Raw genomic sequence first — 23721 nt, forward strand, 5'->3', positions numbered from 1 at the left:
GGAGGTAGCATCTTAGGGGAAAGCTCAATCAAAACTCAGATAGATTAGAAAAGCTAATTAAAATTCAAAGGTCATAGACAGGTCAGAGAGAAGATGATCTTGGCTAGAACAAGAAGGCCAGGAGAGAGCCTGGGACAATGCCCTGAGCCTAAGAGTTGTGTTGCAATGATTTTGAGTAAAAGCAGAAATGAGTTCTCTATGCTGGGTGCATCATATTTGTGTTCTCATTCATGAAGAAGCTGCAAAACACAATAAGGGAGAATACCTACCTCACTGCATTGCTGCAGAACGTGAGTGAAATGATGTAAGTGATAGCACTGAGTGCACACTGTGAATCTCTTTCTTTTGCTTACCACCTAATCGACAGTTTGTACTCAAACCATGTTCATCAAATGCAAGAATACATGAATAAAAGAGCTCATAAATCCTCGCTGGGGTGGGCACTGTCTCCTGACTTTTGCCTTAAACTTTCCCGTCTCATGACTCCACTCATAGGTGGAAGTTAGTATATTGACAAGGAGATCTGATCGGTGGTTACCAGGGAAAAGGGGGTGGGGGGAGGGCACAAAGGGGGAGGTGGTGTACCCACAACATGACTAACAAAAATGTACAACTGAAATCTCACAAGGTTGTAATCTATCATAACATTAATAAAAAAAAAAAATTTCCCGTCTCAGATTCTGTATCTAAGAATTGATGCATTTCTTAATTGCCTGTCAAGAATAGAAAGGTTAATTTTTTGCTTGCATGTTCTGGTGACTGAGACTTAGGAGAAGGTGGCAAAGAGAATCTTGAGAGAGCAGGGCTTAAAGGTTTACTATGCTCTGTTTAGCTATGACGAGTATTTCTTTGGCAGCAGTTATCTGACAGGCCATTGGAAATAGGGGGATGATGTCAGTAAAGTATAAAAGTTGTGCTGGTGGGTACACAATTTTTTCAATTTGTGGATATTTTGAAGCAATCAAGGGCAACTTATCTCACAATTAAAGGGAAAGATCTGAAGCAAACATTGAAAATCTGTAGAAGAGACTTTTTTTTAGTGCAAGGGGTGGCTAATTTAATGGCTTCCAGAAGTGCAAGCTTTCCACAGTGTTAACCCAACAGGGGAGGACATGCCTGCAGATGAAGAATTGCAAAGACATTTCCTCCTAAATTGAAACAATGTATGAACGAAGACAGCTGCATCTTGGATCAGACTTTTAATAGTGAATATTGTGTTTTCTGTTAAAAGCAAATGATTTCCAAGGACCTATAGCTCTAAGGGGAGTTTTAAGCCCCATGTTTAAGGCTACAAAGATTGTCTATGATATAGGATTCAAATACTTAAAAAATATTTGAAACTAAATAAAAATGAAAGCACAACTTCTCAAAATTTATGGGACACGGAGAAATTTAGCTATGCGTTCTTTTTCCAATTAGGATAGTTACTGTTTTTATTAGTGTTCTGGTTAGGGAGTTCCAAGGACTTATGAGTAGTCTTCTAACCTTATTTTTGTTTTAAGTTTTGTGACTTTTAGTGAATAATTTCATAGAGTGTGAGGTTTTTCAGGAATACCTAGGCAGTGTCATAGAAGAAATGTTGTGGGTACCATAAGATAGACATCAGAGGGTCGTGGAGCTGGTGTCCTCTATAGGGTTTTACATAATTAGGATTCCTTCCAAGGGCTTCCTCAGTTGGTGACTAGGAAGACCAGGTTGAGGAGCAAATCAAGGGGAGACAGAATGTGAGATCAGATCATGGAGTCAGAAGCAACAATGAGGCTGAAAGTCCATGCAGGACCAATGATGAAGATGATGAGAATGGAGAATTCCAGGAGCCAAGGTGAATTAAAAATAAGCACAGTCAACCTAGCTGTTATTGACTGAATTGTGCCCTCCCCCCCAAATTCATATGTTGAAACACCGAGCCCCGATGTGACTGTATCTAGAGGGAGTGTCCTTAAGGAGATAATTACAGTTAAATGAGGTTATAAGGGTGGGACCCTAATCTGATAAGACATTGTCCTTATAAGAAGAGGAAGAGACACTGGAGATCTGTTTCTGTGCTCACACAGAAGAAAGACCATGCGAGGACACAATGAGAAGGTGGGTCTACAAGCCAGGAAGTGAATTCTCAGCAGAAACCAACCTTGTCAGTATCTTGATCTTGGAGTTCTAACCTCCAGAACTGTGAGAAAATAAATTTCTGTTGTTTAAGTCACCCAGTCTGTAATATTTTGTTATGTCAATCTGAGCAGACTAATATACTAGCTCTCTCACAAGGTTAGGTGACATGGACTAGATACTGAATTTAACACACCCAAGGTAAGATGTCCATACAGTGGGGGTGGGACACTGGGCAGGATTCTATGGAAGGGGCAGAAATTAGTCCAATGTAGACTCTGCATTTCCCTATTCTAAGAGCCTCTAAGTTGTGGAATATTTTGGGGATGTGGCATAACAAGCTCATAAAGGAGAAGACAGAATAAATAGGTCACATATGAAAAGCACTGACATAGTGCCATGGGATTTTGAAGAAGGAAGAGATCCCTTCAAATAGCAGTGTTTTGATAGAGGATCTACAGAGAAAACTGCATTCAAGACTTCCATGCCATTCTTTCTGAAGCCAATATGCCTAGAAGTCAGTTTCCCATGTTTTTACCCCAAATATATGATTTATACATGCATATTTTAATTCACTTTTTATTGAGGTATAATTTACATATTACAAAGTGCAATGAATTTTTACATATGTACATCCTCAATTAACCACCAACCAGATTAGATATAGAACATTTACAGTATGCCAGAAATTTGTTTCATAGCCTCTCTCAGGGCCTATGACCTCAATCACTGTAGATCTTGATCATTATAGATTAGTTTTAAAGTTCACTTTGTGTTAAGCTTTTTCAACATAAATTTACATCTGTGACATTCTGCTTACAGCTATGTTGTAGTAGCTTATTATTCATTGTTATATAGTGTTCCATTATATACATTCCTATACCGCATTAATTCATCCATTCTACTTTTGATGAAATTAATTGCTTTCACATTGAAAGATAGATATATATCTATAAATTGCTGAGTTTTAGGGTGTAGTCTATGCATGTTTACCTTTTATAGATACTGTCAATACATTTTCAAAGTTGTTGTACAAATTTATAATCTCACTCAGTGTATAGTGTCCCAGTTGCTCCATATCCTTGGAAACATTTGATATTATCAGCATAATTTTAGACATTTGGATGAGGCTTTAAAAAGTGTTTCAAAATAAGAACAAGGCAACAAATAGAAAACAGCAACAAATAAAGTAGATGTTGATCCAACTACATCAATAATCACATTGAACATCAGGGGTGTAAATCCACCAATTAAAAGACAGAGATTGTCAGAGTGGATCAAAAAACAAGACTCAACTATATGTTGTCTACAAGACACCTACTTTAAATATAAATATAGATTAAAAGTAAATGAATGGAGAAAAATATACTATGCTAATACTAATCTAAAGAAAGCAAGATAGCTATATTAATTTCGGACACAGCAGACTTTAAAGTAAGGAAAGTTATCAGGGATAAGATAGACATTACATGATGATAAAGACGTCAATTCTCTAAGAGGACATAACAATCCTTAACACGTATGTGATGAAAAATAGGGAGTCAAACTGTGTGAGGCAAAAACTGATAGAACTGAAAGGAACAATAGATGAATCCATTATCATAATTGGAGACTTCAACACGCTTCTTTCAGAAATGGACACATCCAGCAGGGAAAAATTCAGTAAAGATATAGTTGATCTCAACAACACCATCAATAAACTGCATATAATTAACATCTCTAGGCTATTTCATCCAAGAACACATTGTTCTTAAGTTCACATGGACCACTTACCAAGATAGACCACATTCTGAGCCATAAAGCAAATCTTAACAAATTTAAAAGAATAGAAATCATACAATATCTGTTCTCAGACCATAATGGAATTAAAACATAAAGCAATAACAGAAAGATAACTGTAAAATCTCAAAACACATGAAGATTAAACAATTTACTCTAAATACACATAGATCAAAGAAAGAATCTCAAGAGATTTAAAAATTATTTTGAACAAAATGAAAATGAAAACACAACTTACCAAAATTTGTGAGATGCAGCAAAAACAGTACTCAGAGGGAAATTTATAGCATTAAGTGCACATATTAGAAAAGACAAAAGATCTAACTCAATTATCTAAGTTTCTACCTTAGCAGACTGGAAAAAAAAAAAGAGAAAATTAAATCCAAAGTAAGCAGAAGAAAAATAAGATGAAGAATTAGAGCAAAATCAATGAAATAGAAAACAGAAAATCAATAGAGAAAATCAACAAAACTGAAAGCTGGTTCTTTGAAAATATCAATAAAAGTAATCAGTCTCTAACAAGGCTCACTACAAAAAGAAAAAGAGAGAGAAGACACAAATTAGTAATTTCAGAAGTGAAAAAGGGAACATTACTACAGATCACATGGACGCTAAAAGGATAATCAAGGAACACTATGAACAACTCTATACCCACGATTTAATAACCTAGATAAAACAGACCAATTCTTTGAAAGCCACATTCTCAAAAAGAAGAAATAGACAATCTAATGGGCCTTTATCTATTAGAGAAATTGAAACAATAACTAGTGACTTTCCAAAACAGAGAGTACCAGATGCAGATAGGTTCACTGGTGAATACTAACAAAGATTTAAGGAAGAAACTATATCAAGTTTCTATAATCTCTTTCAGAGTATAGAAACAAAGGGAATATGTCCTAATTCATGCTACAAAGCACGCATTGTGCTAATACCAAAACCAGACAAAGACATTACAAGAAAAGAAAACTAAAGACCAAAACTATAGATCAATATATCTCATGAACATGTATGCAAAAGTCTTCAACAAAATATTGGAAAATTAAATCCAACAATGTATAAATGAATTACACACCATGACCCAGTGTGACTTATCTCAGATACTCAATATTGGTTCAACATTCAAAGATCAATAAGTGTAATTCATTATGTAATGGTTTAAAAAAGCAAAAACTGCATGACCATATCAATAGATGCAGAAAATGTATATGACAAAATCCAGTACCCATTCATGATTAAAACTCTCAGTATGCTAAAAATAAAGGGAAACTTCCTCAACTTGATAATAAATATCTACAAAAGCCCTGCAACTATCATACTTACAGGAACAAGAAGCTTTCCCTTTAAGATCAAGAACAAGACAAGGATGCTCCCTTTCACCACTGCTTTTCAACCTCATACTAGAAGTTCTAGTTAATGCAATAAAATAAGAAGAGAAAATAAAAAGAATACAGATTGGGAAGAAAGCAATAAAGCTGTCTTTGTTCACTGATGACATGACCGTCTATGTAGAAAATTTGGAAGAATCAACAAAAAATTTCCTAGAATTAATAAGTGATTATGGCAACATTGCACGATACAAGGGAAAAATACAAAAGTTAATAATTTTCCTATATATCAGCAATCAATAATTGGAACTTGAAATTAAAAACATCTTACCATTTACATTTGCACTCCCAAAATGAAATACGTAAGTATAAATCTGATAAAATATGTACAAGATGTATATGGGGAAAGTACAAAACTCTGATGAACGAAATTAAAGAAGCTCTAAATGAATAGAGAGATAGTCCATGTTTACGGATGGGAAGACTGAATATTGTCAAGGTGTTAGTTCTTCCCAACTGGATATATAGATTTAATGCAATTCCAATCAAAATCCTAGCTAGTAATTCTGTGGATATCAACAAACTGATTGTAAAATTTACATGGAGAGGCAAAAATCCCAAAATAGCCAACACAGTATTGAAGGAGAAGAACAAAGTTGGAGAACTGACACTACTTGACTTCAAGAATTACTGTAAAGCTATAATAATCAAGACCATGTGGTATTGTCAAAAAAATAGAAAACTAGGTCAACGGAACAGAATAGAAAGCCCAGAAATAGACCCACATAAATATAGTCAACTGATCTTTGACAAAGGAGCAAAGGCAATACAGTGGAGCAAAGATGGTCTCTTCAATAAATGGTGTTGGAACAACTGAACATCCACATGAAAAAAAATGAATCTAGACATAGACCTTCCACCCCTCACAAAAATTAACTCAAAATGGATAATAGACCTAAATGTAAAATATAAAACTTGAAAACTCCTAGAAGATAACATAGGAGAAAATCTAGATGACCTGGAGTTTGGTGACAACTTTCTAGGTAAAGCATCAAACTCATGATCTCTGAAAGAAATAATTGATAAGCTGCACTTTATTAAAGTTAAAAAGTCTGCTCTGCAAATGTCACATCAAGAGAATGAGAAGAAAAGCCACAGACCAGGAGAAAATATTTGAAAAAAACAATCTGAGAAGGACTATTATCCATGAGAACTCAAACCTCAATGATTAAAAAATAAATCTGATTAATAAATGGATCAAAGACCTTAACAGACACCTCATCAAAGAAAATATACAGAATGCAAATACAAATATGAAAAGATGCTCCACATTATATGTCATCAGGGAAATGCAAATTAAAGCAATGAGATATCACTACACAACTATTAGAATGGCCAAAATCTGGAACATTGACATGAAATGTTGGTGAGGATGTAGAGGAACAGAAACTCTCATTCACTGTCAGTAGGGATGCAAAATGGTACTCCCACATTAGAAGACAGTTTGCCAGCTTCTTAGAAAACTAAGCATACGATTACCATACAATCCAACAATCTGGCTTCTTGATATTTAACTAAATGAGTTGAAAACTTATGTCCACATGAAAACTTGCACACAGATGTTTACAGCGGCTTTATTCCTAATTGCTGAAACTTGGAAACAAACAAGATGTACTTCAGTAAGTGAATGGATACATAGACTATAGTACATCCAGACAATGGAACATTATTCAGCACTAAAACGAAATAATCTACCAAGCCATAAGAACATGGAGGAAACTTAAGTGCATAGTATTAAGTGAAAGAGGCCAATCTGGAAAGCCTACATACTGCATGAGTCCAACCATATGACATTCTGGAAAAGGCAAAACTATGGAGACAGTAAAAAGATCAGTGGTTGCCAGAGGTTGAAGGGGGCAGGGGAGGGAGGAGGGTGAGATGAATGGGTGGAGCACAGAGGAATTTTAGGGCAGTGAAAATACTCTGCATGATAATATAATGATAGATACATGTCACTATGCATTTGTCCAAACCCATAGAATGTACACTACGAAGAGTGAACCCAAATTTAAACTGTGGACTTTGGGTGATAATGATGTGTCCTTGTAGGTTCATCAGTTGTAAGAAATGTACCACTTTGGTGGGAGATGTTGATAATGGGGGAGGCTATGCACGTCTTGGGGCAGGGCTACGTGGCAAATCTCTATACCACCCTTTCAATTTTACTGTAAACCTAAAACTGCTCTTTAAAAAACAAAGAAAAAAAAGTGTTTTGGATAATGAATATTTAGCATATTTGTCACATTCTGATGTATGATGATAGATACTGACTTTTTAAAATGTTTATATGATCCACATCTTTTCCTGGGCTTCCTATTTTGAGGACACCTTAAGGATGTTTTCAAAGGATACTTTGGCCTTAAATGATTAAAAATATTCCATGATATTCAAAAGTCACCCAAAAAGGAAAAAGTCCTTAGCAAACTGAAAAAATTCTTAGAAGAGGCTTTAGCTTGTATGCATGGAGCACTATACATGTCCTATATATGAAATTAGGCAATGAAGCATTATGTGAATTGGTCATTTGCTAGGTCTTTAATATTCAAACACACAGAGGGATGAGTGCTGTGTTGGGCACATTGTAGTAGCAAGTAGCTCCATAGATGTGCATTGAGTTAGCTCTAGGCATATTGCTTTTAAGCAGGGTGGTTCATCTCTGCAACTTGAGATGGTTTTAAATGAACTTGAGTGGGAGGGGTTAAATTAAAGCACTCCATTGAAAGGCTGCATTTTCCATTTCGCCCTCCCAAGTGTCTCCGTAGATAAATACCAGCTGATTACAAATGAGCAGAGTGGCGCCCTGAATGGAGTTTGGAGGACAGATTAATATGTCTCAGAAAGCCAAATCAAATAGCATGTAAATGGCTCCTGGAGAAAAAAATTTTCCCTGGCCAATTTTCCATGAGTTCCAAAGTCAATGTTGCCTCTCTATGGCCTCATTCGGGTATGGGATTTTCTGTAGGCTGATGCCATTAAGATACCCATACAGCATCCTAACTAAATCACATTTTCATAAAATAAGCAAATGTTGCTGAGCCCTGACTACACATCAGGCACAAGGCTGGGCGCCGGAAACAGATGAAAAAGATGTGGTTCCGATTCCCTGGGGCTCACGTTCTACTTGGAAAGACAGGCCCGCGTGCTGAGCATAACAGTGTGCAGAGAGAGCCCGGGAGGAGCCGGAAAATCTTCGCCTTTAGAATCAGAGATGCTGATCTGACTCCTGAGTCTGCTATGTATAAGGTAAGCATTCTTCAACAAGTTATTTAGTCCCTTTAAAATTTAGTTTTATTTGCTTTAAAATGATAGTGATGATACTTAGAGATGTTACCTATAAAGCGCCTGGTACAGGGGTGGCACTTGTTCATTTTATCAAGTCCAGGTGGGACGACCCAGGGCTCGCAGTGTCCTGCACAGGCCCAGAGCCACAGCTTTTTCCACCTTCAGGGTGAGCTTCACAGCTACTAAATCCTCAGACATTTCTATTTCATCACTGAGCTTTCCTGACTTTCCCGGAAATTGGATGTGTGTCTCTGAAGGATGCTGTGAACACTGCACCTTCTTAGGTGGTTTTCAGAGAAGAAGGAAAATAAGGGAAACCAGGAAAAAATGTTAAAAGACAAGGACTTTAAGCTATCATTGATCCCTGCTGTTGTCTCAAACCGGGCTGGATTTCCTGATCTCACCTGACTGTCCCAGAAACAAGGATTGTTTTGTGAATCAGGTATATCTGAAGCTCCATGCTGGCAGGAAAACAGAACCAAGTGAAAACAGGAGTGGGGCCAAAGGAGGTGTCAGTTCAAAATTCGAAATCAGAATCAAAACCTGCCTCTTTCCCAAATTCCGATTTGAAGTAGATCATCGTATTCTAACCTAGCATCATTTGGAGCTGTGGAGCAGGCAGAACAATGGGCCCCCAAAGAGGTCCATGTCCTAATCCTTGGAACCTATATTGAATACATCCATAGTAAAGAGAAATTAAAGGCAGGTGGAATTAGGTTGTTAATAAAATGTCCTTAAAATAGGGAGATTATCTTGGATTATCTGGACATGACCAAAGTAATCACAAGGGCATATAAAATTGGAAGAGGGAGACAAGAGAATCAGAAGGAGATGTGACTATGGAAGAAAGGCACAGAGAGATGCACCATCAGTGGCTTTGAAAATGGAAGGGGGCCATAAACCAAGGAACGTAGGCAGCATCTAGGAACCGAAAGGCAAGCTAATGGATTCTCTCCTTGAGCCTCCAGAAAGGAATGCAGGCCTACATGACCATGACTTTAGGCTAGTGACACCCATTTCAGACTTCTGACCTCTGGAACAACGTATAAGACAATACACTGTGTTGTTTTAAGCCACTAAATTTTTGTGGTGATTTGTTACAGCAGACGTAGAAAATAAATGCAAGCTGGAACCACAGACTGGAGCAAGATACTGTAATTTACTGGACCCTAAGCTGGAGTCACTTGTGAAGTATTCACCGGCCGGGAAATCATACCAGAGCTTTCTCAGTTGTTTCCATAACCAAACACTCAAAAAACAAAACGGCCCCCTACATTTACTACTATTAATTCAAACATATTTTATTAGTAACTTATTAATTTGTAAGATGTAATTAATTATAATAAACAATATAAAAAACTGCCAGTTGTTGGACACGTTGTTTGTCAGGTCCAATGCTATAACGCTTTACAAGCGTTGTTTCATTTCATTCTCAAAATAACTCTAGGAACTAGATGCAATTTTTCTCTATATTTTACAGAGAAGAATTATGATGCGCACAAGGTGATAAGAGAAATAAGAAATGAGACACCAGTATGTCTAACTCTCAAGTTTGCACTCACTCTCAACTTTTGTTGTATACTTTTTAAAAACAGACAAATATACCTATTTTCACATTTATTAAACCAGGAAGTGTACTACATCTGAAGAGTCTCTGACGCTGAGGCAAGAAAAACATTCTGTTCACATTCGGACCCGAGTAAGTCAAACTGCAGTATGTACACATCCAAACGTTATGAAAGAAAAACAGATTATTGTATTAGGTAAGAATTACTGTGAAGTTCTTTTGAGAACAAATGTCCCTAAATGAATATAAAGCATAGTTGTATTTCCAAAATGTTGATTTAAACTGGAACTTCTGAGAACCTGCCATAATAACACTTTCCTGTAAGTCAAGGTGTCAGCTGCGATTAGATTAGGCATCAGATGCGAAAATGCTTTGTAAACTATAAAGTGTTTTATATATGGTTTTATATATGTTTTATTTATGGTTGCTTGCTATTTTTTATAAAACTACCAGTAACAGCACACATTTCTTTAGCCCTTAGAATGTCTGAAGATCTTCAGTGTATATTCTCTCATTTAATATGATTCCTAAAGATGAGCTGGACAGGCATTCCTCAGAAATGAAGAATGGAAGCTCGAAGTTTAGCTGCCTTTGAAAAACTCTTACCAAAGGCAGCTCTGTGGTATTGCCATGTGAAACACAGGACACAAAATATGGATGAGACGTGGATTCTTCCTTAAGGAGCACACCATCTATTGGGAACAAATAGAGCATAAATAATTTCAATATGATGTAGTAAATGATAGTATTAAATTACTTTGCCCAATGCCACACAGAGAGAATTAACCCCAATTTCCTGGCTTCTAATCTAATCTCTCCTTCTCTTTCTCTCCTTTGCTTGCACACACACACACACACACACACCCCAGTCATGCCTATCCTCCCTCCTTGTGATCTTCTTTCTTCTGTGCTAGAAGAAAGCAAGCATTTCTCTGTCTTCTCGCAGCTCTCCAGATTGAAGTCCACTTTGGGCAGAAATGTTGCTTTTCTTCAGATGCCCTCAAATCATACTGTCTAAAGCAGTCCTAAAGAGTGCTAAAGATGGGTTTAGATGGAACTGAGTCTTATATTCCTCTCTGCACCTCTCACTGTGCTGGGCACTCTGACTGTATAGGCTCCTTCATTCATTCACTTAGAAAACACTCGTTTAGCATGTACTGCGTTCCAGGTAATGTGTTAAGTGCTGACAGGGCAGAAATACCATCACTAATTGTAATAGCTATTGTCTATGATGTATGTTTTATGGACCAAGGACTCGTGTAAATATTTTGCATGAGTAATTTAATTCTGATGAGAAACATAATGTTATTATTGTAATTTTTCAAAGGGAATTGAAAGAAAGGTAAGGTAATTTGCACAAGGCACAATCAGTATGTGGATGAGCCACAAATTCAAACTCAAGAGCCTGGTTTGGGCCAACACAACCACTGTATTAATCCCTGACTTTGAAAAGAAGCTCTCTTATATTCCTAGTTTCCTAAGAATTTTATCTTGAAAGAGTGCCAAATTTTATCAAATACTTTTTTGCATGTATTCATGTCACATGGTTTTTCTCCTCTATTCTGATTATGTGATTAACTATTTTTATTAATTTTTTGAAAGATAAATCCACATTGTGACCCCAGAATAAATCCCACTTGGCCAGGATATAATATCTTCTTACTATATCTTTAAATTTGATCTGCTAATATTTTATTTAGGATTTTCTTATATATTTATGAGAAACATAGGTTTGTAATTTTATGTTTTGGGGACAGCCTTATCTGGTTTTGGTGGCAGGGTTATGCTGCCTTCATAAAACAAGTTGGGAAGTGTTTCTGTTCTCCACTCTGAAAGAATTCGTGTAAGACTGGTATTGTTTCTTGTGCAAACGCTTGTAAGAATATACCAAGGAAGTAATTTGGGCCAGAATTTGCCCTCTTCTACTTTGTTGTGTTGGTTTGCTTGTTTGGAGGGAAATTTTTAATCGCACACTCAATTTCTTAAGGTATAGTGCTCTTCAGAGATCTGGGGATTTTCTAGTTATATTGTTACTTATTTCTTGATTAATCCCATTGTGGCCAGACAACATACTCTGTATGCATTCAATCCTTTGAAATTTATGTAGCCTTGCTTTTTAGCTTAATGTAATATCTAGGTAAATATTCCAAATACACCTGAAAACACTGTGCATTCTGCAGTTTTTTGGTGTAGTTTGTTATAAATGTCACTATCTTCAAATTAGTTAATAGGGTTTTCAAATAAATATTCTATATCCCAATTGGTTTTTGATCTGCTTTTTAAAAATATATATTAGAATTTATAACAATAATTGTTATGTTGTCTGCTTTTCCTAATAATTCTGTTAGTTTTTGATATGTGTCTTAAAATTATGTTTATAGGTACGTTTGCATTTGTTTTGACTTCATATTGACTATTCTCTCTTATCTTTATGAAAGATTCCTATTTTTCTTTTATATATGTATCTATCCATCTATTTATTTATTTATTTTTAATTTATTTTCTTATAGGGGTAGCATTGATTTATAACACTATAAATTTCAAGTGTGCGTCATTATATTTCAACAACCAAAATTCTAGTTGTCATCTGTCACTGTACAAATGTGTCCCTTTATGCCTTTTGCCTATTTTTTTCTCTTAATACTTCCATCAATGCCTATTTTTTTCTAATATTTATATAGTCATATCAGCTTTCCTTTGGTTAGTGCTTGCATGTTATGACATTTCTTCTTATTATTATTTTGCCTTTAATCTATGGTTTTGGAGGTCAAATGCATCTCTCTTAAACAGCACGTACTTAGACCTTGGTTTGTCTTATTTATTTTTTCTAACCTAACAACTTTGTCTTTCCATTGAGTGATTAAACAATTTACATTTAATGTAATTTCTGGTATAGATCAACTTAAGTCTGCCATTTTTATGTTTTCTTTCTAGTTGTTCAAGATGTTGTTTCCTTGTTCCTCCTTCTCTGACTTCTTTTGATCAATCATCAAACGTTAGTATTCTTTTTTCTTTACTCACATTTTATTTATAGTTTTTATAATACAATACTTTATGATATTGTATTTTTCTGTTTCATAATGTCCACTTGGCTTATTTTGGACATCCTGTCTCTTTGTTGGAGTTATCTATTGATTCATATTATCCTCCATTTTTTCATATTTTCCTCACTTTTTTTTAATATATGTGTATTTATTTTAAAGCATTTCTAAAGAGTCATATATTGGACTGCTTTTATCACTATTTTTCCTCTTGATTATGGATCCTATTTTCTTCCTTGCATATTTTGTAACATTTTTATTGATGTACAACCCTGTGTGTAAAATGACCATAAGAACTAACATTGATATTACTTTCTCCCAGGAAGTACGCCCTTTCCTCTGGCAGGCAGACACACTGAGCTACTTTTCTGTTTGTTTTGTTTTGTTTTTTGCTGAGGAAGATTCACCCTGACCTAATGTCTGTTGCCAATCTTCCTCTTTTTTTCACCACAGGAAGATTAGCTCTGAGCTAAGATTAGCTCTGTGCCAGTCTTCCTCTATTTTGTATGTGGGTGACTGACACAGCATGGCTGACGAGAGAATCACTAAGCCACTTGATTTAATCAGTAAACAGGCTAGGTCAAAATTGATTTGTAGCTCTAGCCCGACTCAGTTCACCTCTGGTTACAAATCTCTCAAAGGCAAGTCTTTTCCTTTGCTTTATTAAAGGCCCAAACTTCTAGCAGAATTTTGATTTAGAGTACTCTAGATTCCTTTGCTTCCTTGGCACTCTGCAAAATTCCTGTGTGGGCAAACAAGCTCAGCAATGACGGCTCCTCCAGATTCTAATGTTTCACATGAGCCTGAATAGTTATCAACTACTCTTTCCCTTACCACTATGCCACTACCTATGGAAGATCTGGTCTTCAGACTATGCTCAGATGTTCCTAGCGAGGAAAAAAGTTATTAAATTCCACCTAGTGAGAAGAGTTTTTCCCTGCTTGCATTTGTTCTTCTAGACTTTTTGTATGTCCACAGCTCTCCAATTATTAAAAAAGGTATGATTTTTATAATTTATTTTCCCTAGGTGTTATGAAGGGAGAAGTGGTCTACCATGAGATCTGAAAACTTAACTGGAAGTGAAAGTCAATATATTGGTTATGTAAGCAGAAAACTCAACTTTACTAGTTTTTAAAGACATTTTTAAAGAATACAATTATAAATCAATTTTGCAGGCATTTTAAGTCCTATCAATTTCCTCATTTGTGAAACTTCATAAAAGGCTTTGAAATGAGTAAGGGAAAGCAATTTCGGGCCATTTTGTAAATACGGTTTGTTTTGCAAAACTGCCAGCTGAGTCATAGTAATGGGATCCGTGTCTCATGATTCTTCTAATAAATTTTTATTAAACCCCTATTATGTACCATGCACTGCATCAGTGCTGTGGATCTGCATTGAATACAAGAATAGCAAATTCTAGGTTGAGCAGGTGGTTGACAGTCTCATGAATGTCATTTATCCAGAGGTTATGACTTGCTGACAGGATGACCCAGTGCAAAAGAATAAAATTTATTAATGCCATTGTCATGTGACAGTGACTCACTCACCTAGGTATGTCAGCAGCCCTCAAGAGGAAACCTATGACCCAAGGAGATGTTTTTAAGGCTATTCTGAAGGAGGAAAATCTCTTTTCAATAAATGTAAAATGACATCTTAAAGAGTTAAGATGACATAAAAGTATAAAACGGAAAAATGCAAAGGCCAATTATTTAGGAAATTGTGCAGAATGTTAGCAAGTTCCATAAATGACTTGTAGAAGCAGAATACTTACATAAAATATATAGTAGGCAACCAAATAAATAGTTAAAGAACAAAATAGAAGCTAGAAAAATTCAGGGCAGAGAAACTAAAATTATCCTCTAGATGTGGTGAGCATTTTTAATGTAAATTGATTCTTCATTATTTTAAATATTAAAAAAAGAAAGCCTGAAAGAAATCAAGACTGAAGATCCTAAAATCAAAATTCTGAGAATAGAAAAATATCTTTCTTGAAATGTGTCTTCCTTGTACTCTTTTCCAGCTTCCTTGACAGGAAGATATTGGTATGAAATAAAAGTGTTTCTTTTCATAGAGGAGTTTATATTAGTTGGAAATTGGTATATTAGACAGTATAATAATAATAGCAATAACTTACGTTTGTTGAGCACTTACTAAGTACCAGTTCCCGCTCTTGAATGTGATTTATATGTTTCGGCTCATGTAATTTAATCTTCACAACCACCTTAAATGTTACATACTATTACTATTCTCACTTTACAGATGACGATAAAAGCAGTTTTATTCCTCTTTTAATCTGCTTCAATATTTCCTTTTATGGTCATCATAATAATGCTGAGGTTAAATAGTGTTACCATCTCCATTTTATAGATGAGAAATTTTAGTTATAGATGTTTAGGTAACTCAACCGGTGTCACAATAGGAAATCGTGAAGGCAGATTCAACTCAGATATTCCGGGTCCAGAGCCCTTGCTTCAAAGCACTAACAGTAAACTATGCCAGTTGAAAAGGAGTTCATGACGGAGAGCAGTATTTTTAAAGGTGTTTGTATCAGTCAACTTATAAAATCACTATGACAGGTTATTGATAGAAACAGGGATGCTTCCTGGATTCCCCAAACTTTTTAAGACATTTATCACAGTTTAAATCACTGACCTAAAATGGCTTACTCATGTTCTTAAAAAGTTCCCCCAAAGCCCGGCTATTCACACTAATCTTAATGTTCTTTCTCCTTTCACCAGAGCATCAGAGGACGAGATATTTTCTTTGTTGTTTATTATTTAATTGCTAATCATCTCCACTTTCTCCAAGACTTTGCTCCATCAAACATCTCTCTCACTCCCCTGTATATTCAACCAGTTTCATTGATTTAGTTTCCAAAGGCAGCTGTAACAAAGTACCACAAACTGAGTGGCTAAAACAACAGAAATGCATTGTCTCACAATTCTGGAAGCTAGGAATCCAAGATTAAGGTTTTGGCTGGGTTGGTTTCTTCTGAGGGCTGTGAGGGAGAGCCTGTCCCGTGTCTCTTTCCCAGCTTCTGGTGGTTTGCTGGCAATCACTGGCATTCATTGGCTTCTGCTGTGTTACCCCAAACTCTGCCTTCCTGATAGTCTCCTTGGGGGCTTGTCTGTGTCCAATTTCCCCTTTTAATAAGGACACAAGACATATTGGATTAGAGACCCACCTATTTAATTAGCTAAGGACTTCATCTTAACTAATTACATCTATAACAATTTTATTTCCAAATGAGGTCACATGCTGAGATACTGGGAGTTAGGACTTCAATATAAGAATAATTGGGGTACACAGTTCAACCCATAACAGCCACTATAGTGGATTTTTCATCTCAGCCAATAAAACTAATATTTGTCCCACCCTATAAAGGTAATAACAACATCATCTCTAAGCCTATTACTGTTTAATCTCTTACCTTCCTTTCTCATCCAGCCTTCTTAACAGAGGAGTTTATGCTAAGTCTTCCTATAACATAAAGGATAGTTGCTTGCAAGTAGAAGAATCTAAGTCTGGCTAACTTAGTTAAAAAGGAATATATCAGGAAGATATGTGATAGCTAACAGGACAGAATTTATACCTCTGAAAGGACGTGTTGGCTGACGGAGATGCTCTCCAAACATTGCATCTTCAATCTCGTATTTCTTACCCCTCTTGCTATTAGGTGGGGCCACTGGACTAGCTCTGGCCAACAGTCTGTTGGTGTTAGAATATGTTTGGTTTCTGGTGGAGGCGTAGAATCACTGATGTGTTATTCTCCTGCTGCCTCTATTTCCCTGTACAGTAACTGTCATAGGCTGAGTTCTTCAGGAGTAGATACTGAGACAGAGTTGGGTCACAAGGTATGTATTAGGGATCAATACCTGTTAAGGGAAGGGAGAGCAAGTAGGATGGGGACAGAGAAATAATTTATCTGCAAAGCAGATCCAACAAAGCCCCAGCCAACCCAGGGGGAGTTTTAGTGTTAGTACTGCCCACCACAGTGTTCTGAGTTGATCAGAAAGGGCCAGACCTTTGTAACTCCCCCTTGCTCCATTTCTGGGCTGCCCAGGTAAGGGTGTAACCTTGGGCCTGGGGGCTCTCTACAGTCAAGGTAGACTCTGAAGTTTCTGACAATTGGAGGTCACCTGCTGACGTCACCCCTCGTAGCTGGGAAGCAAGTCCTTCCTTGAAGGGGGATCTGGGTGGTACATCTCTGTGTCTACCACGACTATCCAAAAGTGTCAAGTTTGATTGGCTACCATTATTCATACACCCAGGCTTTGGCTGGCAGAGCAAGGATATCCAAAGTGGCAATTCCACCAGAACTTCAAAAGAGGAAAAGGAATAGTTTTCAAAGGGGAGATGAGATTCTGTTATCAGATAAAAGGTGGAATGGATATGGGGTATGCAAAAATGACAGAATTTTTAATTCTTTACCATTTTATTATATCTCTTTCACTTTCTAATTGAAGAAAGCCTGGAATCCTCCATTTTCACTCCTAGATTTTGTTAAGCTCACAAATATTTTTATTACTCTTGTTCAAAATATTCACTGCCCTTCCTTGTGGGAGGATGATATTTGCTCCCTCCTAAGAAGTCAGGCTTACACATGTGACTTGCTTTGGCCAATGAAATGGAACTGGAAGTGGTATGTGCTACTTTTGAACAGAAATTTTAAGAGAAGCTGGTGGTTCTGCCCTGTTCTTTTTCTGCTCTGCAATGAACCTGGTTATGTCCAGGTAACAGGCTGTTGAGCCTGGACCCCACAGTGAAGACACGGAGCAGAGTAGCAGGCAACCCATAGTAGAGAAACGGAAACTTGGAGTTTGAGGTATATGGCTTGTTGTCCAAGTTCACCTTGATTGCAATCAGGATTTGGTGGACTTTGAACGACAATTCACATCCTACTTACATCTTGTTGGATGTCCCTTCTATTTCCAGGGTCTCAAACTCAAATGCCTCTGGAAATTAGACAGGTAGTTTCACATTATGCCAAAACCAGTGGCAATTTCATAGAGGAGAGCTAGTGTCTGAGCAGAAAAGGAGAGTGTATGCCCGTGGCTAAAGGCATTCCAATTCAAATGCTTTTTAAAAACTCTGCCAAACCAAACCCACCTTTTGGATGAAATCAATCCTGGGACCACCAGTTGACCCCTCCAGCTACACCAGGCAGGCCTCTCAGTGTGGCCCAGGATGGCAATTCCTACAAGCTTATGGGGATTAGTTTTTAATAGACTGGAGCCTGAATTCCAAGCCACCAGGCAGGTCCTTTCTAAAGGGAGATCAATGCTAATGAAGGGCATTGAACCTAGCTACAAAGAATGGAATTTAAGCCATCTCAATACAGTTTCACGAATAAACTTTAATGTTTTTCACTATTTGTTTTAAGAAAAGAAAAACAAACAAACAGACTTCCTCAAGGAGAGAACATGCCCAAATATCTGACTTCCTTTCATCCATTCCACCCTGAAATCCTTGTTTAAAATGACTTAGATCACTAGAGAAGCTCTGAACTCCTGTTTAGAGCTAATCTATTCAGCAATGCCACAGAAGAATGCAGACAGAATAGCAAGTCTAAGCAGATTCCCTGGGACTGGAGCTCTTGAAAGGACAGAGGGGCTGTTTTCCCCAACATAAAAGGGAATGGAATCCATTTGCTCTATTTTCCACTCTTCTGTTCTGAAATATGAGAAACACTTTCAACGAGTTCCTTAGGAATCCCAAAGAATAAACTATTTCTGGCCCCACACACCCATTTCTCTTTGTGGAAATCAGATTACACCCTCCCAGTGAATTCTCAGAAAAGAATCAAAGCATACTACCCCGGAAACATTCAAAATAGTCTCCCTTCCTCAGAGCACACTGGTGGCTGTGAGATCCAACAGCACTGTGGGAGTGTGAGTTCACATCCTGGTATTGCTGGGCAGATGACATCACTCTTATTTTCCATAAAGAGTTGTTCCATATGTGCTGCTTGCTGAGCAAAACACACATATGTGGCCACTGCAGATGAAATATGCATGCGATGCGAGCCCGGTCCAACTTCATCTCTTAAAGGAAACAGCGATAGTGTTTAAGCGATACTGGTAAAATAACATTTTCTCTTCTGAATTTAAAAACTATTCCCAGGCCTGCATGGAATCAATTTTCCCAAATAGTTTAAAAACCTTTTGTGAAGTCCTGTTAACAGAATAGTTTAGTTTAATGTTTGGGAGTCACCAGACACAACAGAAATAATAGGTACTGTTTTCTAAGTGTGTATAACCTGCTAGGCACTTACGTTGTGTTTCTTTCTCACAATAAGTCTTCTCAAATAGTGGCATGCTTCCCATTCTAGAGGTGATAAAACCGAGGCTCAGCGAGGTTAAGTAAATTGCTCCATCACTGCCTTAATACCAGAGCCTGGGTTTCCATCCCTGATAAATCTGATGGCAAACCTGGAGCTCCTTCCACTCCTGCTCATAAGAAAACAAGGAATGAGGCAAAAAAGACATAATTGTTTTTGATAACATGTTTTTGAAATAGGATTACTTGCCAGATCCCTTCTCTCTGGAAGGCTTCACAGTCAATCTGTTCTCTTGATATTTTTTTTCCTTCTTGAAGACAGGCTAGAGTAATAGAAGCAGGCACTTTGAGGCCTTTAGAAGCAAAATAGCTTATAAAGTGGAGAAGATAGAAAGACTGTTGTCGTTCTGAAAGCACAAACTGAATTTCCAACAAGATTTGATCATGTCTGAGTTTAAACTGGAAGATAACACATTTGTGTCACTGGCAATGCCATTAATTCCTGGGTCGGTTTACTAATATCTTTCCTTGTTCTTGTCTGCCTTAAGGCTCTCCCCAAGGTCCTAGGTGAAAAGAGTCATTTTTCTTTAATATTGTTGGGAACTGCAAGTGATCTTCTCACCCTACTCTGCCCCACCTTTCTAAAACTTCCCAGGTGGCAAATTGAAGGATTGGCCCTGTGGCTTTTTTGGCCCTTTAGCAGCCAAATAACAATTGCCTCCCATCTCTCTCTTTTCTTCCCAACTCCTCCCCTTATCCCCATCCTGGGAAGCTAAGCTTCTTCCAGTGAGGTCTTTCCCCAGTAATCCCTGGGGCCTCTTTTTCTCAGTCCTTCTACAATCATTATCAAATTGAGCATTTCTCCAGAGCTTAAAATCGAGCTTCAAATTTTGACTTTTTGGGGCTAGGAACAGATAGTGCTGCTGATAAAAACAAAACACCCTTCTTTCCCATCCAGAGAGCAGTCACCCAACCACACTCTCCAATTCCCAGTGGGATCTGCTCACATTACCATGATCAAGGATCAATATAAAGTTGTCCTGGCAACAGTAATCAGCCTTGAAAACATCTTTCCATGCTGTTTGGATGCACTGGCGGGTGAAGGGGGACAGGAATGAGGATCAAAGCTTTGTCCTCCCCATTTTTCGACAAGTCCCTAATAAGGCCTCACAGGGTTTCCTGTCCCAACCCCTGTGAGGAGTGACGAGTACTTCATGAGCTCACAGCCTGAAGACGATCTGCTGTGAGAAGCCTGATTTCATTTGAGGTTTCCTAAGGGGACCATTGAAACATATAGGCACAGCCTAAAGGTTTTCAGGAACATTTGTCAGGAGCCAAATTTCCAGGAGGAATCAGAAACTTCTATTTAATAGCAAACCCCACACTTGTCAGTTGCTGAGATCTGCACCACTTATTCTAGGATAGAAAATGAAAGAATTCAGTGAAATTAGGGCTGAGAGAGCAAGATTTAGATGTCAGTGAAGACAATGAGAAGGCAGAGTTGGTTGCTCCCTGCCACCCACAACACATGCACACTCATTGATTCCAGCTTTAGCCCAGAGCAAGTTTATTTTTAAAAATCTGGATGCTCCATTTTCAGAGAGGGATCTAAAAATATACTCCTGCATGCCTGCGGCTACAATGTCTATATAAATCCAAAGCTGCAATAGAAAATAAGCATACTCAGGAGTACAGATATACCAAAAAGCAGAACTGGAGGGTCCCTTTCTACCTTCTGTATCAGGAGGTGGCCTGTGGGCGCAGTAAGCACACATAATGTTGTCAGAGTTGGTTTCATGAATTAGCAGAATATGTTTTCTATGCAGAGTAATTTAAAGGACATCAAGGAAGACTGTTTTTCAAGCATGATCCCATGTTGCCCTTCCATTCTACCTAAAATGACATCTTTGGTAAAGCTAAAACTGTAAGAGTAAAAGCAAACAATGATTAGAGATGCTCTTTCCATGCACTGGAATCACATTTAGCCTTTTACAGGAGTTACTCCCTTTACTACACATAAGAACCTTATAAATCAGGTACTGCTGTTATCATGATCTAACAGATGAAGAAAGGGAAGATAATGGAGATTTAGTAATTCGCCCAAAGCCACACCCATGGAAGGAAAATGTTATCTGATTCCACAGCCCTTCTTCTTAACTACCTTATCATGAGAGGCTGCGAAGGTACATAGTGATTAAAATCACGCATGGCTTCTGGAGCCAGACTGCCTGAGTTTGAAATTGCGCTATACCCATTACCAGCTTTTTAAACATGAGCAAGCTATTTAAACTCTCTGTGCCTCAGTTTCCTCCTCTGTAAAAGTAAGAATAATAATTGTATCGACCTCATAGGGCTGCTGAAAGGAATCAGTGGGTTGATTGGTGTAAAGCACTTAGAACAGTGTAAGATTTCAACTCATGTTAGTGACTCACTTTTTATTGTAGTGCTCTTCAAAATCTTTAAGGTGAATGTGTGTTCTTTTACAAATGGGGAGAGTTCTACAAGTTACAAGCTGAGCCAATCATCCATTCACATAATATGGGTTATTTCATTTAACTAGCCCAGATAAGGACAATGACAGATTGGGGAAAAGCATTTGACAAACTACAACATCCTTTTGTGATCAAGATTCTCAGTGAATTAGGCAAAGAAGGAATGCATTTCAACATTATAAAGGTTATATATGAAAAGCCCATAGCTAACATCATACTCAGTGCTGAAAGGTCAAGAGCTTTTCCTCCAATAGCAGGAACGAGACAAGGATGCCCAATCTCACCACTTCTATTCAACATAGGACTGGAAGTCCTAGCCAGAGTAATTAGACAAGAAAAAAGAATAAAAGGCATCCAAATCAGAAAGAAAGAGGTAAAACTGTAATGTTTGCAAATGGTATGATCTATATATGGAAAACTCTAAAGACTCTACCAAAAAACTGTTAGAACTGATCAATGAATCCAGTAAAAGCACAGGATACAAAATCAACAAACAAAAATCAATTGCATTTTTGTACAATAAGAGCAAACTATCAAAGAAAGAAATTAAGAAAACTCATGTAAATAGCATCTAAAAAATAAAATACTTAGGAATAAATTTAACAAAGGAGATGAAAAATCTGTACACTGAAAACTATAAAACATTGATGAAGGAAATTGAAGAAGACACAAATAAATGGAAAGATATCCTGTGTTCATGGATTGGAGGAATTAACATTGGTAAAATGTCCATACTACCCGAAATGGTCTACAGATTCAATGCAATTTCTATCAAAATTCCAAGGGCATTTTTCACAGAAATAGAAAGAACAATCATAAAATACATGTGAAATCACAAAAGACCCCAAATAGCTAAAACAATCTTGAGCAAGAAGAACAAAGCTGGAGGTATCACAGTGCCTGATTTAAAAATATACTACAAAGCTATAGTAATCCAAACAGTATGGTACTGGCATTAAAAACAGACGTATATGCTAAGCAAAATAAGTCAGAGGGAGAAAGTCAAATACTCTATGATCTCACTCATAAGTAGAAAATAAAAACAACAACAAACAATCATGTAGAGACAGAGATTGGATTGGCAGTTACCAGAAGGAAAGGGGGGTAGGGAGGAGGGCAAAAGGGGTGACTAGGGACATGTGTGAGGTGATGGATTGTAATTAGTCTTTGGGTGGTAACCATGATGTAATCTACACAGAAACTGAAATATAATGATGTACACCTGAAATATATATAATGTTATAAACCAAGGTTACCGCAGTTAAACAAACAAAAACAAAAAAAACCCAGATGTGTAGGCCAATGGAACAGAATAGAGGGCCCAGAAATAAATCCACACATTTCTGGTTAACCGATCTTTGACAAAAATGCCAAGAGCACACGATGGGTAAAGGACAGTCTCTTCAATAAGTAGTGTTGGGAAAATTGGATATCCACATGCAGAAGAAATGAATTTGGACTCTTGTCACACAACATATACAAAAATCATCTCAAAACAAGTAAAAGTCTTAAGCCTAATACCTAAAACTGTAAAAATACTAGGGGACAACACAGGGAAAAAGCTTCCTGATATTGATCTTGTCAATGATTTTTTTTTGGATTTGACCCCAAAAGCACAGGCAACAAAAGCAAAAATAAACAAATGGGATTGCATCAAACTCAAAAGCTTCTGTGCAGCAAAAGACATAACCCACAGAGGGAAGAGACAACCTATGGAATGGAAGAAAATATGTGAAAACTATACATATGATAAGGGGTTAATATCCAAAATATTTAAGAAACTCAAACAACTC

Source organism: Equus przewalskii, chromosome 8 (assembly GCF_037783145.1).
Source record: "Equus przewalskii isolate Varuska chromosome 8, EquPr2, whole genome shotgun sequence".
Classification (NCBI taxonomy): Eukaryota; Metazoa; Chordata; class Mammalia; order Perissodactyla; family Equidae; genus Equus; species Equus przewalskii.